The sequence below is a fragment of the Mytilus californianus genome, unplaced genomic scaffold (assembly GCF_021869535.1).
Source record: "Mytilus californianus isolate M0D057914Y unplaced genomic scaffold, xbMytCali1.0.p SCAF_2, whole genome shotgun sequence".
Lineage (NCBI taxonomy): Eukaryota > Metazoa > Mollusca > Bivalvia > Mytilida > Mytilidae > Mytilus > Mytilus californianus.
The window spans coordinates 81214386-81227285 of NW_026262668.1; the positions used below are offsets into that span (position 1 = coordinate 81214386).

Consider the following 12900-nt stretch of genomic DNA (forward strand, 5'->3'; position numbering starts at 1 on the left):
TAAACTGCACATTGCTAGAAAACAAAGAAATATGTATGCCAACGTTAAAAACGTTAATAATGTAATACAAATAGACACGAAATACGAAAAAATGATTTGAAAAACATTGATAAACAAAATTTTAATCTGCTAACCGAGTCCCTGTGGATTTGACAGTAAATACTTAGCCAACGAAAAAAAATATTTGGGTTAAGAATTATAAGTATTGAACTCATTTTTTCTAGTGATTATTTAAGAAATAATTCACGCAAGCCTTAGATGTATTTGAAATTTGTAGCTTTTATCTCTACACACGGCAATCTTATCTTCGCTTCAGTTTTTCAAATTACCGTATTTGTCCTATTAGAATCGAAATAATTCATGCAAGCCATAGATTTGTTATCATTTTCACATGGCCTTGGCTGTGTGAAAATTTCAAACAAATCTATGGCCTGCATGAATTATGTCTTTTAACATATATTTATTCTGTTTACAGACATGGAATGCAAACATAGTAAGCAAACTGAACGGTAATACAGATTTTGTTCTAACCAACGTTGCTGGTAATGCACACATTCAGGGAGGCCAAAGTGTTGATTTCGCATTCAATGGGTTTGTCTCAGGGAATCCTCCAACCTGCACAATCACTTTAGAAGGACAAACACCATCTGGTGGAAATGGAGGAACTGGAAGTCACACAATACAAAGTCCAATGGCATCTGTTGCAATGAATCCAGTAACAAATGCTCCAAGTCATCAGGGTATGTTAAAAATATAAGCGTTTATCGGATGTGATTTTGATAGATAAAAATATATCTAAAAAAATCAATTTTACTCAAAATTTGTCCTTATATTTCTCAGTATTGTTAAACTAAATTCACAAATTCGCCCCTAGTTAAATATTGTGAAAGTTATTTCTTATGTATATTTCAAACAATTTTACATTCTTTTCTTCCAGTGAATCAATTATAAAATCCAGAGACATTATTTTTCAAACAGCCTGTATCATGAAAACATTTGTATGCAGCAGAACACATACTTATAATAATCGCTCAAATTAGAGATCTATGTCAATTAGCAATTACGACATTGAAAACAATTTATTTTGAAATTAAACAAAAAAAAATATTTACATTTCTAGGAAGAGCCCATGGTTCACACATGAAATACGATTACGGTGAAGCGCTTAAATTGTCAATGTTGTTTTACTATGCACAAAGATCTGGTCGGATATCTGGCACATTTAATCCAGTTCCATGGCGAGGTGACTCGGCAGTAAATGATGGTGATGCAGGACATGATTTGTCGGGAGGGTGGTATGACGGTAAATATCAAAGGGGTACACATGTGTCGGGCTGATGTTGTGACGGTAGGCATCAAAGTGCAAGTACATGTCACGATTTGTTGGTAAGATGTTTTAATTGTAAGTATCAAAGTGGATAAACAGTGCAAGATTTGTACGGAAGCTGGTATGACGAAAGGTATTAAAGTAGGTTCACGAACATGTTTTGTCAGGAGGATGATATGATGGTAGATCCTTGTAAGTACACAGGTCAGAAATTGTCGGTAGAATGGTATGACGAGAGGTATGGAAGTTGATATACAGGACAATGAATTGTCAGGTGGTAGTTTGTCGATAGGTATTAAAGTGGGTACACAGTACATGATTAGTCGAGGGTGGTATCAAATTGGGACATTACATGAATAGTCAAGACATGGTATATCGATGGGTAGCAATGTTGTTACAAAGGACATGAACTTCGGGTGGGCGGTATATTGGTAGGTATCACAGGGGGTAAAGAGGAAATCATTTGTGTGGAGCATGGCATAACGGTTAGTATCAAAGTTGTAACACAGAAAAGGATTTGGAAGGAAGGTGGTATGACGGTAGATATCATATTAGGGAGTATCACTAGTATTTATATTTCATACTGAAACTGCCATTTAGATCTAAAAAGACAGAGCATGAATTTATTACATACTGTTCAGTCTGTAAGTCATATTTCTGACATGATTGCACGATTTGTTATTTCTTTAACAATACTCACCAGGTAATAACATTAACGGTACCAATGTTGCTGCACCAGATGAGCATTTCGACATTAAAAGAGAGGCGAAAGATACCAAATGGACATTCAATATAAGAATAAGAAGATGTGGTATGATTGCCAATGAGACAACTCTCCACAAGAGACCACATGACACAGAAATTAACAACTATAGGTCACCGTTCGGCCTTCAAGACGGAGCAAAGCCCATACCGCATAGTCAGCTTTCAAAGACCCCGAAATGACAAATGTAAATCAATTCAAACGAGAAAACTAACGGCCTGATTTATGTACAAAATAAAGAACGAAAAACAAATATGATATACAGCAACAAACGACAACCACTTATAGTTATAGGCTCCGACTTGGGACAGGCACATATAGAATGTGGTGGGATTTAACATGTTAGCGGGCGCCAAACCCTCCCCCTAACCTTGGACAGCGGTGTAACAATACAACATATGAACAAACTATAAAAATCAGTTGAAAAGGCCTTAACTCATCAGATAGATACACATAAAAACAAAAACAAAAACACAGAGTGGACGTGGCAGGGTACTTATACATCCCCACAACAAAAAGACACTAAGTACAGATCTGAGAATACTCGCAGTTACTGACAGCTAGTTCAAAGCCAATAACAACTAATAAAAAAATCTAAGACTAAAATATCAATCATTACACATCCAACATCCAATGGATTTAGTGTAAAGACGTCAAAAAAGTCAGAGAAAAACATGGCCTTGTTCAATGCCAAGATACAGGTATCGACAGATTGTAGAGCCATTAAATCAATATACATATGTATATAAAAATAATATTTAGTTTGATTTTAATTTACTGATAACAAAATCAATATTAATACCAATAAAAACAATAATTATTCAAAGATCTAATTACAGTGTTGAATTGGTAACCTTTTAGAATAACTTTATTTAAAGGATCGATAAGTTTACCCGGATCGTTTCTAAATTTCCTGGCTCGGTAAACAACATCTCCTTAAAAATTAGGATGTGCTATCCCGTTTGAAATAAGTTTTCTACAGGTACATCCAAACTTCAAAACCAAATCTCTAACCCCCAAGGGTGACTGGGGAATAGAAATATGGTCATCATTGGTCTTCCTCCGACCGGCGGTAAAACCCTCGCTAAAGTGGGGCGTCCGTTTGGCTGTGCGGGATGTACAAGTTCGCAGTCACGTCCGGTCAGAATGGGGACGTTAAATCCGATGCCTCGTGTAGAGAGAGTGCCACGTTCTTTGCACGTTAAGAACCCTTGCAACAACTCTTTGAGGGGTCCGTAGGTGACCTGTTGCAAGGCTAAATTTCTGTCCCTATCCAATATACCCTCATTTTCCCGTGGCAGTCCAAATTTCCCGACCTTCATCCCGGACGGCCTCTATTACAGGACCTACCTATTGTATTTATTGTTAACTTGTTCTCGTCCTGAACATGCATGAAATATTTGCCACTGGACGTTAAGCAACCAACAATCAATCAATCAACCAAATCTCTATATCTACGAAAAAATTTAGTAAAGGTTTCAAGTAATTTGTGGTAACGAAATCCCTGACTTAATAATTTACCAGAAATACATAGATTACGTTCATTGAAATCAAAAACGTAACAACAGACACGGGCATAGCGAACGAGTTGTGATATATAAACACCGTAAGATATTCAAACTCATAAGTCGCAAATAAACTAACAACGTCATGGCAAAAAAACGGAGAAGACCAAAAGACAAACAACAGTATACAAAACACAACGTAGAAAACTAAAGACTGAGCAACTCGAACCCTACCAAAAACCGGGTCTATTAAGTGACGCTCGAGGCCAAAATATTTGTAAATCCAAAACTTAAAATTTTAAGAGCCGATAAAATGAAAAAGAACAAAAAGTAGAGCCGAAACCGGACAAGGAATCAGTGATGTATTTCTGAATTTAAACTAATTTCTAAACTTTGTAAGAGCAAACTTCAGTAACACACTATCTGTAGAGAAGCTCAAAATATAAAGTTTAAGAATATCTACAACAAAAGTGGGCCAACCAAATAAACCGTCGAATGTAAGATTTTCCTGATGAAATTTCAAACTAAGTTGACTTGAGTACAACATGCAGTCTGATCACAATGAAATTTTTCACTTTATTTCATTAAATTTGTCTGTCGCAGATTGTGAAGATAACATCCAATAAGGGGTCATGTTGAGATGACATCTTATGCAAACTTTTAGTCAACCAATCATTTTTGGTGACATACTGGCACTTTGATTGAACATTTTTACCTGCAAACAATAATTGACACAGTTGAACCAAAACTTTACCGTTTAATTAATTACGATTCATTATATAAAAAAGTTATAAAACATCGAAACTTTACTTCTCTCCTTAGTTGAGAAAATTTTGATTTTCCAATCAGGTCAGTGCATACAATCAGAACTATGTCGGAAAATTTAATGATTAGAACAAAGAATTTCCGGACTATATTTGGAAATATTTGACAGTTTACCCGATAATAATTTTGATGGTCAATAGTTGAAAGAATACCGAAACTTTTTGAAAGAAAAAAATTGATTGGAGGCTTAAAGGTCACTATATAACACATATAGTATGTTTTCATATCTAACACAGCGACCAACAACGTAAACGGAGCAGAGACTCAGATCTGATTTTAATCAGATTGGTACAACTGGCAGAATCTGACAATTGCTGATTATAATTTATTAGTAATCATGTATGTGAAAAAGCACTGGCTTCCTCAACACATTATCTTAAATCAAAACATTGAACCAAAGGATATATGGGGTATATGTAAGCGTACTTTCATTCCGCCGTGTATTTATTCCGGGTAACTGTTTTTCACTAGAGAATATTGGATGTAAATAGTGTTAAAGCGTCGAACTTGATATCGTTGTTTTGTTTATTTTAGACCGGTTTATTGTTTACATAAATAAATGGATTGAAATTAAAATGATTTTCAAGGAACCAGTTTAATTAATCTGAGTCAATCTAGTAAATAATATTGGTGATAATGAGGAGGATGTGTTTATAACTCAAAATACTTTATCAATGACCAGGACATTGCACTTGATATAAACCAAATTTAAAGAGCAGATTTGATCTTACATAAAGTTTCAATTATAGAAGCATCCTTTGATATTGACATAGAAGATATGATTTTATATCCAAGTCGACCGAAAAGCAAATACACAGAAAAACTTCGGCAATCCAATAAATTTAAATATTACAATTAGTGACAATTTAAAAGCATAAGATTTTATAGATTTGCATAGAAAAATTATTTACATCATATTCGTTAATATTAAGCATTATTGTGTTATCGTGTGTTCAAAATGAGTACTAATCACTTCATCAATGTATGGATCTAAAGCACTAGTGTAATTAATCCCGGTATAAAATAACTAGTGCAATCATTCCTGTACAAAATCACTAGTGTAATCATTCCTTGTTTAAAAACACTAGTGTGAACATTCCTTGGATGAAAACTCTCCACTTTTTACATAAATCAACTATGCAAGTTGCAAATACACTAAAAACTATAAAGCCACATTTTATACATGTTTCCCCTTCAAAAAACCCTTCTTAGAACCTTATAATGACTGGTGGATGTTTTACACTGGACCCGGATAGAAAAACCTAGTGAATTTTTGTTGGTGGATACAAATCACTGGGGATTTTCTTCCTCCGGATAAAGTACACTAGCGGAATCAAACCACTGTTACATGTACGCCAATAAGGCAGTATGGTATTTATTATTTATGACATATTAACTAGTAATAACAGTGATTGCTATTAAGCCAGTGGTCGTTATAACATTAAGTGGTATTGACCAAGTGCTCGATCTAGCAGTGAGTGATATTGCCCCAGTGGTCGTAATAGAAGTGAGTAATGGCAATAAATGTAACGATCGCTTGGTCAGCATGATGCTGACCAAGCGATCGTTACATTTATTTTGCTATGGGTGATATTGACTCAGTGGTGGCAATAGCAGTCGGTGATATTGATACAGTGGTTCTAATAGCAATGGTTGGTATTGACCCATTGTTTGTGGTAGAAGTGAGAAGTATTGACCTAGTGGTTTTTATAGTAGTGAATGGCATTAACCCAGGTGTCGTAATAACAGTGTAAGTTAAATAAGTGAATGATGTAAATTATAATGCGCAATGTAAGAACTTTAAACCTCTTACCTCTGCCAAGTACATGCTAACAAACGTTTTCTTTTAGCGGGAGATCATGTTAAATTTAATTTCCCGATGTCACAATCTGTCCATGCCCTAGTTTACGGATTGGAACGGTTTATGGATGGGTATGCCGCACTTGGAAAGAAAGATGAGATGTTTGACATGTTAAAATGGCCACTCGATTACTTCATGAAATGTTGGATTCCAGATCAACAAATTTACTACTTCCAGGTAGTTACTTATGACCCCTTTCATTGATACTCTTAAATGGCATTCTTCAACTCCTTTTTATTGTTTTTTATTCCTAACATTGAGTGAGGAGTTATATAGCAAAGCATAACAACTTACAATAGATATTCAAATGGGGAAGGGAATTTAGGGTAGCAGTTTTGATAGCTAAATGTAAAAATATATGCGCGTTTGCAATCAATTTGCTAAATCTCAGTCATTGATATAGGTTGTAACGCGTCCTAGTTAATGAAGATTTTTATTTTACTATAATTTTATAGTGTAGCATACTGAAATTACTTTTTTTAATCTGTTTTCATAATTTAGGTTGGCGATGGTCACAAGGATCATGCTTATTGGGGACCTCCAGAAAATATGCATATGTGGAGACCAGCATTGAAAGTCGATGCAGGTCATGCTGGAAGTGACGTTGCTGGTGGAACTGTCGCAGCGCTTGCATCAGCTGCCGTAATATGGAAGCAAAAAGGTACACATTTATTATTTCATTGTTTACACGTCCAAACCTATATTTACACAAGATAAAAAGGTTAATAAACAATATGTTATTTTGATTGTTAGATACATCTTTTATTTGTTCTCGTGATCCTACATCATCCATTTGCAACCAAGTCAACGGATATTAGTTTGAAGCCTTATTTGCAAGGACATAATAGTGCTGAATCTTGAAGCCTAGTTTTCAAGGACAGAACAGAGCTTAATCTTGAAGTTTGATATATTAATTGTGTAAGGTATGCACAATGAGAAACGATAGGAACAAATTTCTCAATAGTTTAGCTTGTATCATTCTTCAGTACACTTTCAGAATTGTTTTAAATCTAAGATAACTGAATGTTGTTTTCAATATAACATATCTTTTTGATTGCTCTTAACAGATGCCGCATACAGTGCAAGACTCCTGTCAGTAGCAAAGTCGTTATATGATTTTGCTAACACTCATCGCGGTGTGTACACACAAACTGTATCTGCAAGTAAAGACTTCTATGGGTAAGATTTAATACGTTATGATTATCAGCTTCTGAGTGTTATTAATAATGAGTTAAGGAAAACTTATAGATTAGTACTTAAGTTTCATTTTAAAAATACCACTCGTTTCAGGTCACATAACTGCGAGTACTCTCAGATCTGTAATTAGTGTATTTTTGTTGTTTGGATGTACAAGTACCCAGTCACGTCCACGTGTTTTTGTTATATGCATTTCTATTTGTATCCATCTGATGAGTTAAGCCTTTTTCAACTGATTTCTATAGTTCGTTCTTATGTTGTACTGTTACACCACTGTCCCAGGTTAGAGGGAGGGTTGGGATCCCGCTAACATGTATAACCCCCCCCCCCCCCCCCCCCACACACACACACATTCTGTATGTATGTGCCTGTCCCAAGTCAGGAGCCTGTAATTCAGTGGTTGTCGTTTGTTGCTGTGTTACATATTTGTTTTTCGTTCATTTTTTTTAACATTAATTAGGCTGTTAGTTTTCTCGTTTGAATTGTTTTACATTTGTGGTTTCGGGGCCTTTTATAGCTGACTATGCGGTATGGGCTTTGCTCATTGTTGAAGGCCGTACGGTGACCTATAGCTGTAAGTTTCTGTGTCATTTTGTCTCTTGTGGAGAGTTGTCTCATTGGCAATCATACCACATCTCTTTTCTATACATAATTTAAAACTGACTTTATTTTATTCAAAGTTTCTAGATAATTTAACGAGCAAAGCAAATTTACTCATTAAGATCACACATGCATGATACGAGGCGGAAAAGAAAATTGATAAAAATTGTTCATATGAGATACCATGCTGAGAAGCCGTGTTAGGGAAACGTGGTTGTTATGAAGGTTCTCGTTAATATATATTCCAGAAAAATAATTCATGCACAATCATTTCGTTTTATTCATTTTTGAAGTTCCTGTCTACCAATAGGTACTTATGTTGGTTCATCGATTGTTTTGTAGCATTGCCGATCGTTAAGTATGTTCTGTTTTATTTAGGGATCAAGACTTGATTTGTCCTTCATTTGTTTAAATACATGTGAATTATTTTATAGATCTGACAATTATCGTGATGAAATGTGCACAGCTGCTGCAGAATTGTACAGAGCAACAAAGGACGCTAAATACCTTAATGACGCCAAAGGATTCTACCAGGCCGACTTGCCATGGAGTTATAACTGGGGAGATAAGACAGTCATGTGTCAGGTAAACATATTTTTGGACAGATGTCTGTCGGAACACCTGATACTGTTTCCGGGTTCAAAGGCCTGTCATAAATTTTAATTTGCATTTTCGATAAGGTTTAATTTTTTTCTTTGCTCATTTAGGTTTGTTTTTCCGTGATTTTGTTTTTTATTTTTGTCTTTTTCATTAAGAGTTTTTTTTCTGTTTTTATCCAACTTGTGGTTTATTGTATGGGCCCTTTGTATCATTATTATCTTCTCCCCTTTCGTATTTAACATGGAATTATGTTTAAAAGACAATAGAAACCATTTAGCAAGTCTTTAGTGTACCAATATAAATATATTTCTTATTTCCCTCTTTTTCATAAACAATAATCACATCTACAATATTGACTACTGTACCCCAATTTTTGACATTTTTACCTATGAATTCTATGCGACTGTCATACAAGTGAGAGGTTTAGCTAGCTATAAAAACAGGTTTAATGCACCATTTTCTACATTAGGAAATGCCTGCACAAAGTCAGGAATATGACAGTTGTTTTCCTTTCGTTTGATGTGTTTTTGATTTTGCCATTTTATAAAGGACTTTCCGTTTTGAATTTTACTTTTTTTGTTATTATACTTTTTTCTACACTCTGCAGTTACTTTTGTTTGAAATAACTAAAGAAGCAAAATACAGACAAAATGTAGAAGCTTTTGTGACGTCATGGATGCCTGGTCATGGCGTACCATACACACCTTGTGGACTTATGTTCAGAAACGAATGGGGAGCAAACAGATATGCAGGTAAAGACTCTTCAAGTGATTTATTTCGTATAGTTCTATTTTTGTTTATTGAAAGTAACAGTAATTTAATAAAAGGCTAGCTGTTGTCTACCGTCTATGGGTTTCATATATGTATGTCTCCCCTTCGACGATGGGAGAGATTTTGTTTATATTGTATTTCTTTTTCTTCTTCTCATTTTATTTTATCCGGGCCAAATATTTTTATCTTTTGACATTGACTTCTGTTATTTGGCATGAATGTTTATTACCATAAAACAATGTTTCGTTTATGATCATGACCTTAATATGACATTGACTTTTGATTTCAAGATCAAATGATTGATTTTAAGGGACATTTTCTTGTCCGAATCATAACTGTTTATCCTTTACCTGTTTTGCACATGGTTGCATCACCTCAAGAGGATGTCATTGAACATAACCTTTGACCTCAATGTCAAATTATTAAATGTTTTGAAAATGCTTATGGTCACCAAAAAGGCATATATGTATAGTCTTGTTTTTCATTGCAAAATTTGTCATTGCACCTAAGAATTTAACCCCGGCAGTCTTGCCCCACCCCCTTATGTAATAAACTATTAAGTATTTCAAAAGTTAATCTGATCACATCTCCTCACTATCATATATTCCTAATTGCCAAGGTGAGACCTTTCTAGTATACAGCAAGTTTTGTCCAAAAACGGGACATACACCTCTGCCTTTAAATCAATAAATGTTGAATATGTTGAAAACTGCTCAGACCCCAAACACTTTTTTAATTATCATGACAAGACCTGTACCATGTACCCCTGGTTTTCTCTCAATGCTGTTACCCATCCCTGTTTATCTTAAATTGTTAGATATATTAAAAAAAACCTTGTCAGACCTATATATTCTTAGTTTTCTTGACAATAATCTCCCACTGCTAGAATATGTTTGATGTGCCTTTCCTTTACTGGATTGATTTCAGTAGATGAAGGGGAGACACAAGTTTAAGTCCAACAAAATAGTTCGACCTAGTTATAACTATCTCAATTTCAGATCATTTTTAGATTATTGATATACCTCTGTTTGAAATATAAAAAGAACAACTCGTCAGACTTCTCTTTGCGTAAATACAAGTCTGCGAATTACCTTAGGAAGGGATAAATCGTACTTTGTAAAAAAAAAATCACTCTGATTTAAACAAATTTTTTTGAAACTGACATTATCAAGGTGCTTGATTTCTTGATTGACAACATATTTGTTACGTTTGGAGGATGTGTTTTTCAACAAACAATCGGCATGACCATCGAAATCAACTGTGATGCTCTTCTTGTCGACTTGTTCCATAATATATATGAGGCTTACTTCAAACAGGAGATTCTTAAAAAAATGAAAAGAAGCTAGAATTATCCTTAAACTTAACGTTCCGCTAAAGAGATTATGTCCTCTCACTAAATAATTCAAAGTTTGATGACTCTGTTGAACGCATCTAAACCATCGAACTCGAAATAAAAGATATAGCAGACAAAGTTAAGTCTGCCTCATATCTTGATTTTCATCTAGAAATTGACAATGAGAGTAGGTTGAAAACAAAACTTTACGACAAAAGAGATGATTTCAGCTTCACAATTGTAGCTTTCCATTTGTACGAAGCAACATTCAAGCAGCGCCTGCATAATGAGTATATATCTCCCATTTGATACAATATTCCAGAGCTTGCATTTCCTATCATGATTTACTTGATAGAAGGTAGCTGCTTACAAGGAAACTATTAAACCAAGAGTTCAAGGTGGTGCAGTTGAAATCATCTCTTCGAAAATTTGACGGACGCCATCATGAGTTGGTTGACCGTTATGGAATATTTGTTTCACAGATGACGACGGATATGTTCCAGTTGTCGTAACCACAATACCGTCCTTTTTTTTTTAATAATGTTGCCTTTTTCTTCAAAGGATATGGCAAAACGTTCGTTGGTTTATCTGCACCATCTGATTAGTACAGCAGATGTTCCATGTGTATCAAATATCTTAAAAACTTGGAAAAATCGGTTGCTCATGAGGAGAAAATATTTCATTTCAAAGTTAAAGTACAATGATATCTAGTATTGTTGTGGAAATAGCTTGTAAGAACTATTATGGTTGTCACAAGGATCAGATTTTTGCCATACTTACCTCAACAAAAAACACCAGGCGGAGAAGAATAACTCTATATTCATATACATGTATGAAGGAGAATTTTCAAAGTTCAAGGTGACCTTATAGTGTAATTGAAAAATAATCATTGCATTATTAGAATACTAAATTCAGTTGGTCATCGTCCAACTTGTTTCAATTTGTATATCAAAGGTAATGGTAGAGTGACAGTGGTATGGCAGTTCATCAATTTAAACGTTGAATTGCAAAGGATATCCACGGCTTTGTGGTGTCCTTTTTGATCAAATTTTTTTGGGAATGTCATAACTTTGATGAGTTCTGTGTTTATTAATTAGGTAATGGTGCATTTATTGCTGTTGCCGCAGCTGCGGCTGGTATTGGTGGCGATAGTTATCTGAAATGGGCCATGACACAGATGAACTACATGCTGGGTGACAATAATTACCACATGAGTTATGAAATAGGGTTTGGTAGCAAATATCCACAACATCCACATCACAGAGGAGCGTAAGATATTAACAAATTTAAGCTATCATATAGGAAACTTTATACGAGGTTATAGTTCAAAAACCACTTAAAATTATGCCTCTAATTACATCTTATCCTCACCAAACTTGTTACAGCGCCTTCAGCGAGATCGATCTCAACCCAATCTTTTACTAAATGAAGGTCATCTAAAAATTCTATTTTCAAAAGTTTGTTGAAAATATTTATGTTTTTTTCTATTATTCAAAATACCTTGTACTTGATTCATTAAAGACCTAAAGACAAAGATGAGAACAAGACAGGTTACCGTACGGCCTTCAACAATGAACAATAATTTCAACAGCATTTTTTTTGGTATTTTCAATTTTATAGTTCTTTTGGGCATGTGCTTAAAGGTGGATTAGTTGGTGGACCAGGTCAACATGATGATTATGTAGATAAACAAGACGATTATGTGAAAAACGAAGTGGCTTGTGACTATAATGCTGGTTTCCATTCCGCTTTAGCAGGTAAATATTCGAAGCATTGTCTTTCATTTAAAAGTAATTATTTTGTAGCTAAACATATAAATAAGACCATTTACTTTTCTATTTCCATAACAGTAGTTCAGTTTGAAGTAAAACAATATTTTTTAAAGTCACCTTTTGTAATAGTTCGAACTGAAGGCGTTTAAGTTGTCCTAATATGATATTTCTACTTTAATTTGGATGATTGAAATGTAACTGTTATTCTTCAGGTTTATATCATTTTTACGTAAACAACAGACTGCCTCCAGCACCACCATCAAAATGTTAGTGACAGAAACCACAAGGATATTTTAGTTTAGTATGAATAAATATGTGTAAAGATACAAATCCCGTATCACTATCA

General features: G+C 34.5%; 1 protein-coding gene and 1 pseudogene across 1 annotated transcript in view; one reads left to right on the top strand and one right to left on the bottom strand.

Moving 5' to 3' along the window:
* The window catches only part of LOC127728308 (divergent protein kinase domain 1B-like), a 302906-nt gene that overhangs the window by 124817 nt on the left and 165189 nt on the right, over nt 1-12900 (bottom strand). The gene's annotated exons all lie outside the window — the stretch shown is intronic.
* LOC127728311 (endoglucanase A-like) lies at nt 688-12842 on the top strand (annotated as a pseudogene).